Source organism: Narcine bancroftii, chromosome 2 (genome assembly GCF_036971445.1).
Source record: "Narcine bancroftii isolate sNarBan1 chromosome 2, sNarBan1.hap1, whole genome shotgun sequence".
NCBI classification, from domain to species: domain Eukaryota; kingdom Metazoa; phylum Chordata; class Chondrichthyes; order Torpediniformes; family Narcinidae; genus Narcine; species Narcine bancroftii.
This window is the reverse complement of record NC_091470.1, coordinates 62,738,300-62,760,648: the sequence shown is the minus strand read 5'-3', so window position 1 is coordinate 62,760,648 and position 22,349 is coordinate 62,738,300. Positions and strand designations below refer to the sequence as shown.

At 41.3% G+C, this 22,349-nt stretch overlaps 1 pseudogene; it reads right to left on the bottom strand.

Annotated features, from left to right (window-relative positions):
- Window positions 1-19,370: 19,370 nt before the first annotated feature.
- On the bottom strand, window positions 19,371-19,464 carry LOC138755937 (U2 spliceosomal RNA; annotated as a pseudogene).
- Window positions 19,465-22,349: the final 2,885 nt, after the last annotated feature.

Genomic DNA, 22,349 nt, shown 5'->3' with positions numbered 1-22,349 from the left:
ATTAGCAGTAAAAAGTCTAACATTTGGCAACATTTCTTAAAATATGCAATTTAGACAATAACAAGAAATTGTGCAACACTCAGCTGATTGTTGACTTCAGGAAAGAGACGCCAGAGGTGCACAAACATTGGGAGAATCAGAGGTGGAGAGGGTGAGCACATTTAAGTTCTTGGGACCCTCTATCTCAGAGGATCTTCCCTGGACCCAACACACCAATGGTATCGTGAAGAAAGCACGTCAACGCCTTTACTTCCTCATGAGTTTCTGGAGGTTAGTATGACATCAGAAACTCTGGAAAATTTCTGCAGAGGTGTGGTGGAAAGTGTGCTGACCGGCTGTATCACAAGAATATCAATACCCCTGAGCATAAAGCTCTCCAAAAGGTAGTGGACACAGCCCAGGAGATTACAGGCAAAACCCTCCCCACTATTTAGTACATCTACAGGGAACGCTGCCACTGAAGAGCAGCAGCAATCATCAAAGACCCACACCACCCAGAACACGCTCTGTTCTCACTGCTGCCATCAAGAAAGAGGTAGAGGTGCCACAAGACTCGCACCACCAGGTTCAGGAACAGCTGCTACCCCCTCTACCATCAGACTCCTCAACAACATACTCAATTAGGGACATACTTAAGGATTCTTAATTGTGCACATTATTGATTTTCTTTCCTTTCCCTGAATTGCACAGTCAGTTTGTTTGCATTTGTTATCTGTTTACAGGTCTTTTGATTTTTTACATGTTCACACTGCGTGCAGTTTGTTTTTTGCACTACCAAGTGGTATTAATTCTGCCATGCCTGCACAAAAAAGGAATTTCAGGATTGTACATGATGTCATGTATGTACTCTGCATGGGTTTGCATAACATTTAGCGAAATGCCTTTACTGCACTAGCAGTCAGGTCCGGGGTTCGAATCCAGTGCTGTCTGTAAGGAGTTTCTACATCCTCCCCATGTCGGCATGGGTTTTCCCTGGGGACTTTCGTTTTTCCCCACCGTTCAAAACATACTGGGGGTGTAAGTTAATTGGCGGCACAGACTCGTGGGCCAAAATGGCTTAATACCATGCTTAATATTTAAATTTAAACCGTTTTAATACCTATGTCAATCTGTTCAATAAATTCCTTCAAGAAAATTATTGCATGAGCCTCATGGATCGAATCTATTAATTGTAATGGAAATCAAGGTTTCAGCAAAAGATAACAGGGACAAGAAATACAAAAATAAAATTCATGATCAGATTTTATTCAGCCAATCAGTACATGCCCGAGGCCTCCTTAAGTTTGCTCAAATAAGTCCTTCCTCAAACAGTCTGCAATCAAAATATTTTATTATCAGTAATTTTGTGTATTACACTTCATTCGCGATGTCTGCAGACTTTCCTGGTTAACTCTAAAAGTATTTTATTAACTGTCTGGAGTTGTCTTTTCCACCCTCTCTCAGGGTTGTGAATGACTTGCTTCCACATCAGTCCTATACTCAACTTACAACCGTGTTCCATTCTGACTCACTGGTCATATCTCAAAATGGATGTAAATTGGAAGTTCACTGTATCCATTTTATCATGCATCCATTTCCCAAATGCAAAGCTATTTCCAAGCATGATGTTGGTATAAGTATCCATTCCCATTCAGGTCCACTGCCGGTCCCTGACACCTCCCACCGCCACCACTGCTGCCAGTCCACAACACTCCCCACTGCCACCACTGGTCCTGATACCTCACGACTGCCATTACTGGTCCCCAACAACTCCCCACCTCTGCCATCATTGCTGGTCCAGATACCTCCTTACCACTGCCACCTGTCCTGACAACTCCCCACTGCCACCACCAGTCCTGACACCTCCCCATCACCACTGCCAGTCCCCAACACCATGCTCCCCACTGCTGCTGCCATTGCTGGTCTCCGACACCTCCTCACCACTGCCACTGGTCCAAATGACTCCCCACCATTTCCGCTGGACCCCCACACGTCTCCACTGCCACAACCGCTAATGGTCCCTGACACTTCCGCACTGCCATCGCCTGTCCCCGACCACCCAGACATTTTACAATTGTAGAGCCTGAGCTCCCCGCTCCTGCCCGGGAGCCCGAGGTCCCAATCTCCTACCCGGGAACCAGTTTCCCCCCTGAAGCCAACACATGGCCATGGTTCCTGTACCAAGAACATTTGGACAGGCGAGGCAATTTCTTCGTTGCAGACAGTGCTGCACCTGATGTTAAGAATGGATCCGTAAAATGCGTAATTTTTATATTTACGTATATTTTTTCTTTTTAAAAAAAATTTGGTCACGTGTACGGATGGCCATAAGACGGGGACTATCAGTATGTCCTGAGATACTGATACTGTGTCTGCTGCAATTGGAGTAAGAAGTGGATGAGTCCATTCCAACCATTTACACCTAATTGACCTACAACCCCTGTACATTTTCAATGGTGAGAGGAAACCAGAGCCCCCAGAGGAAATCCACGCAGATGTACAAACTCCTCAGAGACAGCATGGGATTCGAGAGGATTTAAGAGGTGATGTGCTCCTTAACCTGCTCATACTGTACTTCTTCCTGGTCATAATGAATGGATTCAGGGTTCTGAGTGTCAACCAACATGGTCTTTCTTCTTTTTAAACAGTCAAAGGCCATGAACTCACAATAGTAAAAGGGTTAATTTGACATGTTTCCCTTGTACAACTAGTAATCTTTTGTTCTGAAAGAGCTCAGAAGAGAGTCTTTGTTGCAAATTGTTCAGCTTGATCAGTGAAGCAGAATTAGTTTAATTATTGATTGCCTTGGATTCGTTATCCTGCAAGAGAATTTGCAAAATGCATTTAAGTGCCTGCTGTGGAGCAGGAGTCAGAGATGTACAGATTATTGGTTCCCAATATATCATTTTGCTTGTTAAGAGGCCTTGAATTTCAAACATCCTTTTTTTAAGAAAGTGAAAGGATGCTGAATGCAATGGCGAATTTAATCATGGATGTATATCAGAATCAGAATCAGAACCAGGTTTATTGTCATGAACATGTGTCACGATGTGTTGTTTGCGGCAGCAGTATTGTGCATTACAGGTGGAAAATTGGTATAAATTACAATTCTGAAAATCGAGGTTTACATAAATAACTTGTGCGGAGATGAGAAAAATTGAGATTGTGTCCATAGGTTTGTTGTCAGTTCAGAAATCTGATGGTGGAGGGGAAGAAGCTGTTTTTGAAACATTGGGTGTGCATCTCAGTCTCTTGAACCCCCTTCTTTATGGTAGCAGTGAGAAAATGGCATGACCTGGGTGGTGAGGGTCCTTGATGATAGACGCTGCTTTCTTGAGATAGCACCTCTTAATGATGTCCTTGATGGTGCATAGACTGATGTTCATGATGGCACTGGCTGAGTTTGCAACCCTCTGCAGTCTTTTCCTGTCCTGTGCATTGCCAGCTCTATACCAGACAGCGATGCAACCAGTCGGAATGTTCTCCATGTTACACCTGCAGAAATTTGCAAGAGGCTTTGGCGACATTCCAAATCTCCTCAAAATCCTAACAAAATCCTAATGAATGCTGATGTATCTTCTTCATGGTTGCATTGACATGATGGTCCCAAGATAGGTCTTCAGGGTTGTTGACACCCAGAAGGGCTTCATTGAGAGATATCTCTTGAAATATGAGTCTCACCATGGGCTGTTATTGTCAGAAGATGATATTTCAGCAGGGACTAATTGGCATAGGACTTTTCATTTTGCAGATGCTGAATGCAAGATTAATCCTGTTGACTATGACCTGGAACTAAGCCTCCAAACACCAAGCTCAAGTTCAAGTTTATTGTCATCTGACTGTACCATACAACCAGATGAAACAGTGTCTCTCCAGACCGCAGTACAGATGCAAAAACACACAATACACAGTACATAAAATCACATAAATAATCAAAATAAATATACATTCAAACCCTAGTATCCAGCACCTACGGGATTGGTAGATGCCAGATAAGCAAGTTTTCCATTTGCTTCAGACTCACTCTTACCATACCTAAGGAATACACCTGCATCACTGGGGTCACTACAGGGGGTGAGGACACACTGGGTGAGAGCATCAGAGGGGGGAGTGACACCAAAATGACTGTCTGTAAAAGCTTTGTGCAGTGTTTCAGCAGAAGTGTATTATTTTTTTTATATAAAAATATCCTTGTAGTTAGTTATAACAACAAAAACATTTTTTCATAAGCCCACCTTACATGTATCAATATACCTATAAGGCTAAAACTCTATGCTAATTTACTTTTTGAACCTTCTAATGTGCTCTGAGAGCTGTCATTATTACTCAATTACAATGACACTTTTAATCATGTGGTTTCGGCTGCACGCACGACGAACACGCATTATTGTTTTCATTGCTGCTGGTACCTTATATAGTCGTTGCTTTTGTCAAATGTTCTCGTGTTGTAGCTACAATATTGTGGTAATTAGTGTTTGTGAACCAATATCAATAACTTTTTTGAGAATGAAGTAATAATTAAAGGAAAAGAAGGAGAAAAATTAAAAAAAAAGGCTTCTGCTTGGTTACTATTATTGCTGTAACAAATACAGGTGCCTCACCTTTTACCCAGGATTCAGAAAACCGGCAACCTCCAAAATCCAGAACTTTTTTCGGTAGATGACACCTGCTCATCAAATATGGTTTTTATACATAAGTAATGTTATGAGATACCCCACTCCCCCATCCTCCATCCCCATGCCCGACCCTGTGGGCGCCCTCTTATCTTTGGTGGAAAGGTGACTCTTGGCTCACAGCACCGGTAGGAGAGAAGCAGGTCCTTACGCTTGATTCCCCCATGCAGTTGGAACCACTCTAGTACAGGCAGAGCGGTTCTAGTTGCGTGGAGGATTATGGGTAGTGAAGACAGCCATTAACTCCCACATTGAGCTGTCACCGTGATCCAGTGTAGCGCTCTGGGCTCGGCAACACAGCTCCACTGCTGCCGCATAAGGAGTTAGATGGGGAAGGGGAGAAGGACGGCGCTGCACTACTGGGGTGTGCTTGAGCGCTGGCCCAACGAGCTGGTGGAGCACCTGAAAGCCACTGACGCTCAGTCATAGGATGACGGCTCACTACTCCTGCACCTCTGCACCGAAGGGGTGGATCCTCTGGCCAGAGCCACGGCCTCTCACGCCAGAGCCCACCTGACACCTCATCTGGCTTTCTGCCCTGCTTTACCACTGGCTCCAAGCATCTGATGCCAACTGCCTTTTTGGCTGAGCTCCTGGGCCACCTCGTCACCTCTGACCTCCACCTGATCAATGCATGCACTGGTCAAGAGCTTCCTGTACGGTTGACGTCAAACCATCTCTCAGGCCAGTCATTACCCCCCCACATGCTCATCCCTGCATAGGCTGCAAAATAGTCTGGCACTGTCCCTGTGAGGGGTGGCTGGTGATAGATGGATGACCGGGGACTGAGGTGGGAGGTGATGGACAATGGGGGCTAGGAGCGAGGCATTTGCTTAAAGGGTACAAAATCAAAATTATTTCAAAATCCAGAAGATTTCAAACAATGGCAAGTGTCCAGTCCTGTTGATCCCGGATAAAATGTTATGCACCTGTAATGTAATGCAATGTCCATGGGTGATTGAGGTGACACCATGAGTTACGGCACTGGATGACACCGACCCTAGTGAAGCCACTGACCTGCAAACAATTCAAAAGACAAAAATACTCTACGTTGTTTAAACTGAATAAACTTAATTTGCATAGATATATAAAACTTTTAAAAATTACTTTATTTTCAGTCACATTCTTAGAAAATATTTAATTGTTGCTGCATCTCCATGGATCTGTCCAAAAGACATAAACACTATAGATAATTAACCCCCCTCCCCAAAATTTACTTTTACAAGCCTTACTAATAAACTTACATAATACACTAATAGATAATGGTTTTTACACATAAGTTCCAATAATACACTGTAATAAATTTGTATTCTTACCTTCACTGTGGCCATTCACACAGGAAGCACATTTACACTGACTTCCTCTGTGGCAGTGATAGTCGGAGGGAGGACGTGGGTCGACGTTGGTGTGGACGTCATAATTGATGCCACTAACCTGCATCCAAAAGCTTCCAGAAAGAAAAGGAAATCCACAGATCATGGAAAAGATGTATGTTTAGCATTGTGCAAACTAACCTTAGTGGAACTGCTTAATGCAGTTGCATCCTATTTATGTGTGTATTTGTATCTATAAAAATGACTTGTTATGTTCTTTTCTTAAAACTTTGTATGTAAGTTTATGTTAAACTTAATAAAGATGTTTTAAAAAAAGAAAAAGTCAAATGTCTCTTTGACTGCAGATTTAAAACTCCCACGTAGAACATTGGCGAGATGACTGCATCATCGCGCAACATCAGGATCATTTCTTCATTATCCCATTTTTGAAATTCAGTTTAGACTGCAGTATGCCAGTAAACATGTCTAGGGCACTTATAGGAAAAATGTTGGGATGGAAATTAGCTACTACTTTCCGTCCCGACCTTTTTACGTAGCGGCTGTGTAAAAGTCATAAAAGCCTCTTACTAAGCAGGGATAAGGAGGCACTTTAATTCTTTGGCTTGGCTTCGCGGACGAAGATTTATGGAGGGGGTAAATGTCCACGTCAGCTGCAGGCTCGTTTGTGGCTGGCAAGTCCGATGCAGGACAGAGTCACCCCAATGGCAGGAAGCATCAATCAGCTCTTCATTTTATTAAACTCGACTTTATTCAAACAGCTGCATTGAGCAAAGCATGACCGAGGTGCTCTGCTAGCTGAATATTTGTTCCCCATCTTCACCAAAGCTTTATGTGGTACTTCAGAAAACATTTAATTTTACAATTTAAAACTTTTATTCAATTTTCTATTTATTAATTTTTCTATTTTTTAAAACATTTTTTTTTACCAGTTGTTAGGTTTCCGGATTTGGTATAACAGGGGTTTTAGGTATATGACTGTTTGGGAGGTTTGTCACGGTTACCAATACTGTTCATTAGTCTCACAGCCTGTGGGAAGAAGCTATTCTCCAGCCTGCTTTTGATGCTCCTGTACCACCTTCTTGATGATAGTGAGTTGAAGATACTGTGCGCTAATGCACAAGATGCACAAACTCCAGCCATCTGCTGCAGCTAAATGGCAAAAGTTAATTAATATGACATTACTTCTGAAATGGAAATAACATGTTCCTTCTAATAATTAGCTGAAAGATCCTTGAAGCTGTAATTTCAGCTGGAAAGATTGAGAACCATTTTGATTGAATGAGTTAATGATGCAGCCTTGCTTGACGTCTTAGTGACCGGGTCTGTTTGAGATTGATTCTGTGGTCACAAGGTGTACAGGCACCTGCATTTGAGAAGCCTCCACAGACTCTCTTGAATCATTGCCCCAATCTCTTCTGTGAAGTCAAAAAAAATGGCAGGTGCCATGGTTGATGCTGTTCTCTACATTTCCCTTGGAGTCTTTGGGCAGTGAAGTCCACTATTCCTCAAGATGGAAAGAATCTACAATGTGATTCAAGGGGTAGGGAAGGAGCAGGTGGTTCAAGTGGAATCTAGTAATGATGTTACATGTACAGGACAGCAAGGAGATCCCTTTCATAATACTACAATTTCATTCATTGCCTTACTATAAGATTATAATGATTATGGTGTCTCTTAGGTTCCCTGGACTATCTTCTCTTCCACATCATGATAGTATGGTGAATTTGTGACTGAGGTTTCCCTCCATAAAGTATCAGCAGAGATACATTTGTTCACCAAGCTTTTTTTTCAATCAATTAACATATAGCTTCTCATCTGAGACTGAACTCATAATGACAAGAAGAGAACAGCAGTTGGGAAATTCTTTGGAGGGCTTCTTCCAGCAGGACCTGGCTCATTGTTTGTCCTTGACAAACTCTCTCCCATCAGGAGAACTATTGGGTGATAAGTGGTTTGAACCTTTTGTTTTCTTTCTTTCCACCAGCAGTTCATTCGATCATGGCTGGCTGCTGACCCTTGGCTTTCAGCTGTTTCATCTCCTTTGGGTAATGGTGGGGCTTCCAATACAAGAACAAGTTACAATTCTGGTTAATTAGTTCTTGGACATTCTGCTCAAACTAGGCCTTGTGTTTACTGCTAGAGAAACCTAGGCACTGTTAAATATGGTGTACTTCAAAGGATCCAGAAAAAGGAGATTTTCTGCGGCTTCTGATGGTTGGGGCCATCCAGTTGTCTGTGAGGCACTAACTGAGAAGACCTAATCTTTGCAAATAACTGATGAAGATTAATGGGTAGTCCGTCCAACAGTCATCATTACTTGTTACAACATGTCTTGGAAACAATCCTATGATCTTTTGCTCCGACAATGATATAATCCAATAGAGGACGGTGCCTAGAGACTGAATGCTACCATGAGGTTTTGAGCTAGTCTCTCGAGTTGGTGATGAGAACATCATGCTCAATGTTTTTTTTTGTTCTTTCCTGATGAGGGTTATTGCCTTTGTTGTTCTCTCCTTGCCAATTCCATGCTGCCAGAGGATTGTGTATTTTTGGTATTGTTGCCCTCAGGAAGATCAGTTTTCCTACCTCTGATATTTGGGCCAGTGGGATTTTGAAGGCTTAGGGTTAATAATAGTGTTGTTCTGTAGTAACTTCTACGATTTGTGTGCATGAGCTCTTCGCTGCAGCAGCTGGTTCTATGTTGGAATAAGGAGGAAGAGTGGGCAATATTTGTTTTTCTCATACAGGGAGTCATGGAGAAAAGCACATTTTTTGGAGGCATAATCTACCCATGTTGCTACTCAAGTTTACCTTCAAAAAGAAGCTGTACCCACAACTTGTTCCTTGAGCTGATTATTGAGCAACCATCATGAGTGTCAACGTTTGTGCTGTTAATCTACATAATATATTTATTTACAACATGGTAGAACCCATTTCTGGCCATTTAAACCCATGCCACCCAGTTACATCCAAATGAGCCTGCAACCCCATATGTTTTGGAGGGTGGGAGGAAACCAGGCCAGCTGGACAAAACCCACGCAATGTCGGGGAGAAAACTCCTTACAGACAGCAATGGATTCAAACCCAGGTCGCTGACACTATAATGGCGTTGCAGTAACCGTGAGCATCAAAGTGCTGATGTCCTGAGGATCCAACTCATCCCATCACAGTGAACAATGCTATACCCTCATCCTAGAACTTCATACTGAGGAGTGAATGCTTACTGCATGTGGACTATTATAAAACAGGGTATTTTTGTGCATCAACTCAGCTTCACAGAGCATGACCTTAATTCAGTGGCAAGAGTCTCAAAGAGAAATGGATTTCAGTCTCTGTTCCAAGAATGACAACACATAGATAAAAGGGCACAGTGTATTGGCATGGCATTCCCTATCGCACTTCCCCACATGGGTGGGTTTAGACAGATGAGTTTCCACTGCACTCTCCTCCTATCTTGCCCTTTATCCATCTCACCCTCAATCCTTTTAGCTCTGAACCTTCTTCAGTGTACTCCTCTCCCAACCTTTGCCCACCCTCCCTCAGACTCCTTTCCTTCACTGCATTTACTTTTATCTTGGCTTCCCTAACTCTTTCTTTCTTTAAGATGCTCCTTGAAATCTGTCCTCTTTGCCTAAGCTTTTGCTCATCATCCTCTGCCTTAGTAATTCTTTGTGAGTTTGATAATGATTCTGTGAAGTCCTTTGGAACATCTTGTTAACTTAAATTGCAAGCTGTCACTGTGAGGGCTCAACTGAAGAAAACACATAAATGAATCGATTGAACCATGTCATAAACTAACGATAACATACCACAATTTCATCCTAAAAATAGACTCATTATGCTATTTTAAGATATAATTTGAAACAAAGTATTTGTTTCTCATAAATAATGGTCTGTTTTCAAATATGTAGGTATTAAAGTTCTAATTTTAAGTATTTTTTACATAAGTAATCCTTGAGTTGTGCTGTTAAGAGTGCTCAAGGAGTTTTCTTCCCTTAAGTTGCTTGTTGAGGATTCTAAGAATTCCACAGAAAATATCTGCAATTTTACATTCAAAGCAGAGTAACAAATCAATATTCAATACAGCAAAATAGATGGATGTTGTTATAATATGCCACCTTTCAAAATGTGGTGTTGGTAATTCCACTGCTTGGGATCCCCAGGCAAATGATTCTCCATCTATTTGATGTAATGGAACAGATGACCCCACAGATTGGCCCATTAGTCCCTGCCGCCACCATTCTGCACAAAGATAATTAGGACGTGGATTCATGTCTGCTCACTTGGTGCCTGTAAATGCGCTAACATGGGCACATCAGATGAGGAGCCTGTTGCTAAATGACTGTCTTCGTCAGATGGAAGGATTTATAAATAATAAATTAGCGTTCTTGTATTGGTTATTAGTAAAAACCTTCTACCCATCTGCAATGAACCAGTTCTGGGGAGGCAGCCACCCAGCTGAGGTAAATGTATAAGCTACCCCTCTTTTCTTGGATAAATGCTAAAGGAACACTGTACAGATGTATCTTAGACCAACCCCAACATGTCGAATCTTCAGCCAGTTCTTTTCTTTAATAAGTTTCACATGAGGAAGAATAAAAACTTTTTTTTCCAAAAATATACCTAATTCATGATAAATTATATACAATACAGGAAAAAAAAACCTGTTCAAGGATTTACATAAATTGTTTCCATCATATCATACAAATTATTTACAATACATAAAAGAGGAACTGTTCAAATAACTTTTACATTTTACCTTCTCCCTTTTAATGCTCCATTACCAACCCTGTGGCACTTTGTTGTTCCTCCCCCTCTCTGTTGGTTTAGAGCTTCCACTCAGTGTCAGCCCCTCAGAGCCTGGTAATGGGGTAGGGGGGGAGTGGTGGTTGGCTCTAAACTGTACTCTTTCCCCACAGTGCCCTCGCATTGTCTGCAACAAAGCCCCAGCACCTAGTCCTGCAGCCTGAAATGTGCCAGTCAGCAGCATTCCCGGACTGACATATCAGTGTGCTGAAAGACCAACAGGTTTCAGGTTGAGCAAGGAACATCCTTCACCGAGCTGATGACCTTCCAGAAGTTCTAGATGTGGGATTCTGAGTGTGTCCCCTGGAACAGTCCATAAATCAGGGGATGAATCATGACAGAGCCCCCTGCATCCCTCTCTACACCCTCCCTGCAAATCTGCATTCGACAAAGAGGTGGACGACACTCTCCACCCCTCCATAGCTGTCCCAAGGACAGCGTGTGTTGAAGGTGATATTCCGGTCATGCAGGAAGGATTTCATTGGGATGGTTCCTCTCATCGCCAGCCAGCCCACGTACTGGTGCTTGTCAATGAACCCTGGTGATGAGGTATTCCACCAGATGACCTGGACAGTCTGCTCAGGGAACTGTCCCACTGGATCCATCGAGTCTTCCTCTCTTAGTTTCTGCAGGACATTCCATGCTGACCACTGCCTATTGACCTTGTGGCCAAAGGTGTTGTCCTGGAAAAACATTTTCATGAAGGATAGGTAGTGCGGTTAAGTCCACTTGTCTGGGACATTGTGTGGCAACAGGGCCAGGCCTCTCCTTCACAACACCTGGGACAGGTAGAACCTCAGCATGTAGTGGCACATGGTACCCTCATATTTTGGTTCCATGCACAGCTTGATGCAGCCACATGCGAAGGTTGTCCTCCTGACATACTTTCCCCCAGTTTCCGGTGACTTGTGCATAGCACTCCTTCTGCCCTATCCATTTTGGAACCCCAAATGAATCTAGGGTAGATTCAGCTCTGGTGACTTCCAGGGCATAGCTGTGGGAGATGGACCATGCCTGTGCCACGTGCAGCAGCACTGAGAGCACCTCACACCTGATCACCCCATTATCAAGAGGGAGTGCCGCACCTACAGTCCCAATTTTTAGTGCACCTTTGAGATCAGTTCTGACCAATTCTTACAGCATGCCTCAGTCCCTCCAAACCAGATTTCAAACACCTTCCGACTATGAATAGGATGGTGGACGGTCGGGCCAATTACCAAAGAGCATTGCCTCATTCTTCTTTTGGTTAACCCTGGAGCCTGTTGTGGACTCAAATTACCCACATATGCTGGTCAGTTTCCAGGCTGATCGCATATCTGAACAGAAGACCGCAATAATCGTCCATTTACAGGGAGACTTTGACCTGGGTGTTTCCACTGCCTGGCAACGTCACTCTTTTTGTGCATTCATCTTCCTGCTGATTTCAGCAAAGGGGTCTAAACAACTCACAAACAAGAGGGGAAACAGAGGACAGCCTTGCCTAACTCTAGACTTAATGGAGATGCTATCTGCTTCCCACCCACTGATTTGGACTGCACTATAAATGACTGTTTAGAGCAGTTTAATCCAATTCCAGATTCCCTCCTAAAGCCCATTTTAGAGAGTATGTCTATCATGTATGTGTATGAAATCTGGTTGAAAGTCTAAGCTGTCCAGGCAGGCATCTACCCCTCTGTCCTACATGTAGACGATGGTATCCCTGAGCTGTTCAAGGCTATCAGAGATCTTCCTGCCTGGAACTGCGCTAGTCTGGTCAGGGTGGATCACCTGTCCCAGAGCAGACTTGGCTCAATTGGCGATGGCCTTGGACAGGACTTTGTAGTCTAAATTTAGCAATGAAATAGGTCTCCAATTACTCATCCTCCACCTTTTTGTAGATGAGGGTTATGGTGCCCTTCTTCATGGAGTCTGACATGCTTCCTGCCAGAAGCATAGCATTGTATTTTACTTCCAGAAGGTCCAGGCCCACCCAGTCCCACAGGGCCATGTACAACTCAGCCAGTAGGTCATTGCTTCCAGGATTCTTACACAATCCAAAGGAATGGATGGAGTCCCACAGTTCCCCCAGAGTAATTGGCTGATTCAGACATTCCCTCATGCTGTCATCTATGTGATAGATGATAGGAAGTTTTGGGAGGTCATTCTGTCTGTAGCCTTAGTGTCATACAGGCTGGCATAAAGGGATCTACAATTCTTTGAATGCACATCTGCAAGGATATAACTGAGCTGTCCTCTTCCTTAAGGCTGTGGACCTTTTGGAAGAAGAAACAATGAGCACATCTCATCCTGCTCCACTGAGTGCTTGCCTCGCATCCACCCTCTCCACTACAGAAGGAAGGGTAGTTGCAGGTCAGTCTGGAGTTGGCTCAGCCCCCTCTGTCTTTGTCTTGCCCACTGAACACCTTTAAGGATAAAGAACCTCTTGATGTTTTCCTTGGTCACTTCCAACCAGGTCACTGGGGAGCCAAAGAAGGTTTTCACGGTCCTCCAACCAGTGTACTCCATCTTTATTCAGCTTCCATATCTTCCTGCATGCCTTCTGGTCCTCCTATATGTGATAGGAGGTGTGAAGGATGCAGTGGTCAGGGAAGAACACCAGAGTAACATCAGTGGTTCTGACTGTGTTGGCCTTCGACACAATATCAAAGTCATCCAGGACCGGTTTGAGCCATCTGATCTTGACCAGGTGGGCTGCAGCTGTGCTCCATCTGCAGGGTTGCTGAAAAGGTCGCACAGTTGTGCGTCCTTTACCATCTCCATCAGGAACCTGGAGGAGCTGGTTAGTCTACTGTCAGCACTGCTGGGTCATCCAGGCACATCTATATTCACTGGGCAGGTTGACTAGCCTCAACATTGCCAATAACTGTGAGAGCTGCAGGAAGAGGGCAAGCCTTTCACTCTGCATGGGTGAGGCATACATATTGATCAGCCAGAGCAGGGGGTCGCGGAACTTAAGGTCCACCACAAGGAGACGGCCCCCAACCACCTTCTTTACCTCAGTGATTGTAAAGTTGCCTCCCCGCAGTAAAATCTTCAGCCCAGATGCCCAGCAATCATTTCCCCCTGACCACACTGACAACCCAATGGGTCACCATCGCAAACACCTCCAATAGTTTCTGTAAGAACATGATGATCACTTTCACTTTGCTCAAGTTTTGTAATACATTTACATATCATGTATTGTGTTTAACGTTACGCACATTTAAGGTATCAAATTTAATGTCTATTTGATTAGTTTGAGTCCACCGTCCATAATGTTTTTATTTCAGTCACTGCCGCTCTGCCTGAGCCCATATGCCCCCAGCTTGGGTGAACATCAGTACCGACTGTAAGCTAAGGAACAAGGTGTGATCCTCCTCTCTGGGGAGCAGAGTCTCCTCATGCAATGCTGGTGGTGTCACGAGGGGAAGATCTGGCTGGGCTCCTGCATTACCATCTCTTGGTTTGTCGATGTTCTTCTCCTGTGGCTGGGGGCCACGGCATTTGGGCTGCTCCCGGTCTTCTCGAGCTGGTGGAGCTGGTGGATTCTCCACTTCTCCTGGTCTCCTGCGGCAGGGGACTGCCAGCCTCAGCCTTTATCATGGCCTCCCAGGGCTAGGGGCTGCTGGTGTTGCACCTCCCCCAGACAGGCTTGGTTGTAATCTTTTTTTTGGATTATTTTTTTTTAATATTTTTTTTATTTTTCACACTGTGAACCGTATCAACCAAAATATGTACAAACGTATCTCATTAAATTTACACAGTGGTCTTTCCTCCCCTTTTTTCACCCCCTTTCCTTCTCTACCCTCTACCCACCCCCTACCAAAACCCATAAATATTCAACATATACAATACAATAAAACCATAAAAACAATCTTTTCACACAAAGGAAAATAAACAAGAAAAATGCATCATCTATTTATTACACACTGAATCTAATCGTTTTGTCTTCTTATCGTTTTCATTCTTAATTTAGGGAATTGAGGACATAGGCAAGCTCTCTCTGATATGTTCCATGTATGGTTTCCAAATTTGTTCAAACATTGTGACTCTATTTTTAAAATTATATCTTATTTTTTCCAATGGAATACATTTATTCATTTCCATGTACCATTGCTGAATACTCATGCTCTCTTCTATTTTCCAAGTTGACATTATATATTTTTTTGCTATTGCTAAGGCTATCAGAATGAATTTATTTTGCACTTTATCCAATTTGAGGCCTAATTCTCTACTTCTTATGTTATTTAAAAGAAATATCTCTGGTTTTTTTTGGTATGTTATTTTTTGTAATTTTATTTAGTATCTGATTTAATTCTTCCCAAAACATATTTACTTTCGTATATGTCCAAGTTGCATGTAATGTTGTTCCCATTTCCTTCTTACAGCGAAAACATCTAGCTGATAATGTTGAATCCATTTTTTAAAATTTTTGAGGAGTAATATATACCCTGTGTAACCAATTATACTGTATCATGCATAACCTTGTGTTTATTGTATTCTTCATAGTTCCAGAACATAACTTTTCCCATACTTCATTTTTTATCTTTATGTTTGCATCCTTTTTCCCATTTCTGTTTAGGTTTATAGTTCATTTCATTTTCCTAATCTTGCAGCTTAATGTACATGTTGGTTATAAATCTTTTGATTATCATTGTGTCTGTAATCACATATTCAAAGCTGCTTCCTTCAGGTAATCTCAAGCTGTTTCCCAATTTATCCTTTAAATAAGCTTTCAATTGATGATATGCAAAGATTGTACCATGAGTTATTCCATATTTGTACTTCATCGGTTCAAATGTTAATAAATTATTTCCCAAAAAACAGTTTTCTTTTCTTTTGATTCTTTTTCTCTCCCGTTCTCTAAAGGAAAGTTGTCTATTGTAAAAGGGATTAGCGGATTTTGCGTCAATAGTAATTTTGCTATTTGATCATTCATTTTTTTTTCCTTTCTAAGTGGATCTTCTTCCGTGTATTAAGTAAATTATGCTGTACTAGTGAGTTTTTATATTGCACTAGCTTTTCATCCCACTTATAAAGTATATGTTCCGGTACCTTTTCCCCTATTTTATCTAGTTCTATCTTAGTCCAGTCTGGATTTTTCCTTGTCTGATAAAAATCGGATAAATACATCAATTGTGCGGCTCTATAATAATTTCTAAAATTTGGTAACTGTTAACCACCTTGATTATACCTCTCTGCTAATTTATCTAATGCTACCCTTGGATTCCTCTCTTTCCACAAGAGTTTCCTTATTATTTTCTTTAGTTCCTTAAAGAATTTTTCTGTTAAAGGAATTGGTAATGTTTGAAATAAGTATTGTATCCTTGGGAACATACTCATTTTAATGCAGTTTACCCTCCCTATCAACATTAGCAGTAATTATTTCCAATGTTCTAAGTCTTCCTGCAATTTCTTTATTAGTAGCTGATAATTTAGTTTGTACAAGTGGTTTAAGATATTATCTAACCTGATCCTTAGGTATCGGATTGCATGTGCTTGCCATTTAAATGCAGATTCTTTTTTAAATTCTGTATAATCCGCATTACTCATTGGCATTACTTCACTTTTATTTGCCTTGATCTTGTACCCCGATATTTCTCCATATTCCTTCAATTTCTTATGTAATTCTTTTACTGATACCTCTGGTTCTGTTAGGTATACTATGATGTCATCTGGAAATAAGCTGATTTTATACTCCTTCTCCTTTGTTTTTATCTCTTTTATTTTATTTTCTATTCTTATCAGTTCTGCCAAAGACGAACAATGAGGGGGATAGTGGGCATCCCTGTCTAGTTGACCTACTTAATTTAAAGTGACTTGATACAGATCCATTTACTGTTACTGTTACTTCGCCAACAGTCCATTATACAATGCTTTAATGCAATTTATAAATTTTTCTGGTAGATTGAACTTCTGTAATACTTTAAAAAAGTAATTTCACTCTATTCTGTCAAAGGCTTTTCTACGTCTAGAGCAACGGCTACTGTTGGTTTCTTATTTCCTTGAACTGCGTGGATTAGATTAATAAGTTTGCAGACATTGTCCACTGTTCATCTTTTCTTAATAAATCCAGTTTGATCTTGTTTTACTATTTTAGGTCCACAATTGGCCAATCTGTTTGCTAATAATTTCGCTATTATCTTATAGTCTGAGTTAAGAGATATTGGTCTATATGATGCTGGTGTTAATGGATCCTTCCCCGTCTTTGGTATTACTGTAATTATTGCTGTCTTACATGAATTTGGCAAGTTTTGTGTTTCTTCTGTCGGGTTCATTACTTCCAGAAGAGGAGGAATTAATAACTCTTTAAATGTTTTATAAAATTCTATTAGAAATCCATCCTCTCCTGGTCTGTTATTGTTCGGCAGCTTTTTTAGTACATCCTGTACTTCATTTATTTCAAATGGTTTTATTAGTTTGTTTTGGTCCTCTTCTTGCAATTTATTAGTTTGTTTGTTCCTCTTCTTGCAATTTTGGCTGTTCAATTTTAGCTAAAAATTCCTCTATTTTATCATCTTTCCCCTCATTCTCAGTTTGATAAAATTGTTCATAAAATTCCTTAAAATTTGCATTAATCTCTTTTGGGTTATATCTAATTTGTTTGTCCTTTTTCCTTGTTCTTTTAGCTTGTTCTGTTTTAAGATGCCAGGCTAATATTTTATGTGTTTTTTTTCCCAGTTCATAATACTTTTGCTTTATTTTCAATATGTTCTACTCCACCTTGTATGTTTGTAATGTTTTGTATTTTATTTTTTTGTCCGCCAATTCTCTCCTTTTTGTGATATCATCCCTTTTTACTAATTCCTTTTCTGTACTTTCTATCTCCCTTTCCAACTGCTCTATTTCCCAATTATAATCCTTTTTCATCTTAGTCACATAACTTATTATTTGCCCTCTAATGAAGGCTTTCATTGCGTCCCATAATATAAATTTGACTTTCACTGAACCTGTGTTTATTTCAAAATACGCTTTAATTTGGCATTCAATAAACTCCCTAAATTCTTGTCTTTTAAGTAGCATGGAGTTTAACCTCTATCTATATGTTCTTGGTGGGATGTCCTCCAGTTCTATTGCTAATAATAGGGGTGAATCATCTGATAGTAATCTAGCTTTATACTCAGTTTTCCTAACTCTCCCTTGAATATGGGCCAACAACAAAAACATATCAATCCTTGAGTAAGTTTGTGCCTACTCGAATAATATGAAAATACCTTCTCTCTTGGGTGTTGCCTCCTCCATATATCCATGTTTCATTTCCTGCATTGATTTACCATAAATTTGGCTACTTTATTCTTTTTAGGTTGTAATCTTGAATCTTCCTTTCTTCCCTCTCCTTCCTTACACTTCCCTTGTCTGCATCCAGCACTTGTGTCTGCTTCTTGCTCAGATGCCAAGAGCCTGGTGGATTCTGCTTGCGCCTTTTCCCTTTTCTTTCCCCGCTTGTGGTTTCTTCGGCAGTTTCTTTCTCAAGGGTTCCTGCACCTTTTTACTTTTCCCCACTGTCTGCCATTCCCCCTCCATGGCTCCCTCTTCCATCACTTCTGCCTCCTCTAGAGAGGTCTCCAAACTTGTGGCTGGGGTTTGGGGGTTAGATCTGCCTGGGGTTTCGACACCTCCCCTGTTCTCAATCTCTGGCACATTCTCTGAAACTCTGTGAGTCTCTATCACAGTTTTGGTTGCAGGAGTGATGACCTTGTTGGGGGGGTGGGGTGGGGGGTGGTAGGTGGTGTTGGCCACATGCCCCCTTACTGCTTGAGCATAAGTGGCTACACGTTTTGGGTAGACTTTGTAGAGGTGGCCTGCCTCGCCACACATTTTTCTCTCTTCGTAGTCCTTGGTCTGATGGCCCTCCTTCTTGCAGTTTTTAAGGCAACCACACTGCATTGGGCCATTACATGTTACAGTTACAACTTCTACAAACATTAGCCACCAGCATAAACCAGATACCCATGGTTCCCTCCAATAGTGAACACGGTGTGGGAGGGGGATGGATGATAACCCCTTTGTTGTCCTCCCTCAGAATTACCTTCACTTGGCATTGGCTGGTCCAGATCCCAAATGCATTCTTGACGTCCATGGAGGTCCCTGTCTCCTCAACATAATGCCCAAGTAAGGTAAGCACGTGCATAACTAGCACATGCAAGGTAAACATATGCACTGTTATCACCCATTCCTTCTGTGTCAGAAGGGTGAAGAGCTACTGCACCCTGAAGAGTGACAGTGGAGTCATGTTCCCCTTCTCCTGGAACAATCGAAGCATCTTGAAAGTCACATTGAAGTGACTGTTGTCCATGACATCGGGGAGGCAGTAGATGTCCTCTCTTCAAATCAGGACCTTGTGCATGAAGAAGTTCCGAGAAAATAGCAAACCCACACCAAGGTCTTTACTGTCACCCTGACAGTGTTCCGGATCCTGGGTGCTGCTGGGGAAGGGTTTCCTGCAGTAGCCATCTTCAAGGAACTGGAGAAGGTGGGCTTAAAGCCAGAGAAGGTATTAGATTGGCCCTCCAATCCATTCGCATCAGCAGGCCAGCTCACTCCAGTCGATCTTGTCCTATCAGAAGTCCTCGTCCGCCACCACCGTCGTCTTCCTCATTGCCGGTATAGCTTTAACTTCTCACAGATCAGGTTAGTCTTCCTGATAAGAACAGATACTACACTTGATCTTAGTCAAAAGGCCGAGAAGTGAGAACTGTTGCTTTTACTGTTCCCATAGTATGGAGCGTGGTAGATGAGCATATTGCTTCTCTCTGGATATTACCTGTTGGGAAAGGTGAGCAACTTGTGCAAAAAGGTAACAGAAGAAAGTGCCTTAGCAGAAATTCAGAGAATACAACTCAGAATGTGCTTTTTTTAAAGATTTCCAGAATAACTTTCATGGAGCCATTATGCAGAGCCAGATCTCAGAATTTGTAAGTTATTTCTGTTAAGTGGCTAATTAGCTGATTGAGAGGAGTCAAATAGCCATTAGGTCAATGGCTTTTCATTTGTATTACAGGTGAATCATGATTGACTGGTTTTCTTTCACTATAGCAGAGAGATTATGATTTCCTTAAAATCTGTGAAAATAAAAAAAAAAATTCCAATGTTTTCATCAAATACCATGCTGTAAAGTGACCATCCATCTTCACAGACAATAAAGTGAATTTGGACTGTTGAAATGCTTTGGTTTGATATTACATTGTGGAAAACAAGTTGAGGAGCATGGGCAACTTCAAGGGAAATATCTGACATTAATGATACTTTTCTCTGTTCACCTCTATTGATTTTAATTTGAAGTAAATGTCTGAACCTTTGACCCATAAACGAACATTCACCCCAAAGAAATGGAATACAAAACATTTGCCTGGTAGGATATTAAGAATATTTCACCTTCCATAAACACAGCCATTTCTGTCAAGTGTCAAAAAGAAAGATTTTTATGTACATTGCAGAGTGCAGGCTACGCAAAGTGTGGAGTAAGAACAACACACAGTCAAGTTGAGGTCAAAGACTGATTTATTGCACTGCCAGCTCTGTTTATATTCACTCCCAGTTTGCGGGCCGGTACAACATATACATAACACAATATTGTTTCTTTTTGTTGGATAACATATAACTTCAGGTAAGGCGTATCTATATGCCAGGAGCAGCATGGTTTTTTTTTTCTGAATTACAGCAAAGGTATTAGGGAAGAAAACAACTTCAAGATATCCTGATAGGAACTCATGGATCACTGCAAGAACAACCCAATTTGACCAGATAATAGAAAGGCAAAGTTAGAAGCAGGCCCTGTAATAATCTATGCCAAATAATGGCACCTGCCTTTCATAGTTCCCCTTTACCAAGGGATAGTGACTAAGCTGGTCATCTGGGGCAATCTAATTTGCAGACAATTCTGACAATGCATTAGTTTTGCTAGTGGAAGTGAAGGCTGCCATTGTATGGCTTCAGCTCCTTTATTCAATCATAGTGTACAGATTCATCACTGTTGAGTCAATTATTATGACAAACACATTTATCAATTTGTTCATTGAAAAAGGATAGTGAAAAGAAAGGATGCAGCATTTTCTCTGCATTGCATAATATTTCAAAATACAAGGTTATTCAATGTTGTCCAATAGAGTGATCTCAAGGGCACCCATAAATCACTTGTTTTCTGATGAATGTGCAATGATCATGCAGCTCTATTCACACACAGACTCACTACTCTGAGTTTTGAATCAATCCCCTGTGCCTGGGATAGTGAAATGGGAAGCCAAGTTGTTTCCTAAAGTCCTAAGCCACAATCCTATGTAGTGATTAATGGTAACTTTGGTATTGCCATGAATGTCGGATGTAGTCAGATAAAATAAGTATTATGCAGCTTTCCTGATGACTTTTGAAAGCATATTAAAATATTGGATCAGGAATTATTTATTGTTTTCCTCTGAAGACTTCTTATATTGTTGTGGTCTACAGCATGGTACATAATTATCTCCATTTTAGAGGAAGACAATAATATTGGCCCTGATGTTAAACAACGTTGCAGTATTGAGGAATACAAATTAGAGCACTGAAACCCAGCACTTCATATATATTGCCCTTTGTGCTCCATATAATTCTCCTCCAACCAGAATAGCGTTCAATTCATTTTACACTCATATGTCATCATGTTACGTCCCACTCTAGCTCTGTTATCACTAATACTACTGTACTTTATCCCTTCTATGTCTAATGTACGTACAAGATTCCTTTATTGTCATGTACTAATACACAAATTGTTTCCTTCAGTGATTTCATATGAGTGATAATTACCCATCAATTCTGTCTCACTCCCATTACTTTGGAGTACACCGTTTTCTCAGACTTCTTGCATCTTTTCAACTTCAGGAAATGAAGTGAGAAGTCTGCCATAGGGATCATCAACGGCAAGAGAATGTAGTTGTTTCTCAGCAAAAATACATTAAAGATTGAGAGTTAAGTCTGATTTAGCAATTATTGCTCCAGAAACACTCGGACAAAACAAGGCTTATGTGGAAGTAAGGGTCTTTTTGGTTTAGATTAATGTTGATTAAATCATCAAATAACTTAACACATTAATTAACAAAAATAGTTATACATTATTGTGACTTTATTAATGTTTATATGTTTATGTGGGTTGAGAAAAAATACTGGAAAGGTTGCAGATACTAAAGGGAAGAGGGGGGCGGTCCTGGGCATCTGTTGCCTGGCAACAATAGCTTAGCTGATAAAATTCCACTAGCCCTAATTTCTCCAAAATCATGCGACTTACAAGAATTAGGGGAACAGAAATTGCAAAAATTCTGGAGTGGAGGGAGACACGTCTCTGTGATTGGTCCACAATATGATGCCACATGTAGATGGACGCTGTGGATCTTAATGCTGATGGAATGATATTTGCCACATAGGAAGAGACTGTTTTGAGATTGCTTCACATCAGATAGTGGTGGAGCATATTGTATGTCGGGAGAGCTTCTTGATCCTCTATGGAGGTAATGATCCACCCACAAACTTGTGTATCGAATAAAAGGAATTAGATGAAGAAGATGAGTCTGAGACCTTCATTCCTCCAGGGAGTAAACTGCTGATTGAG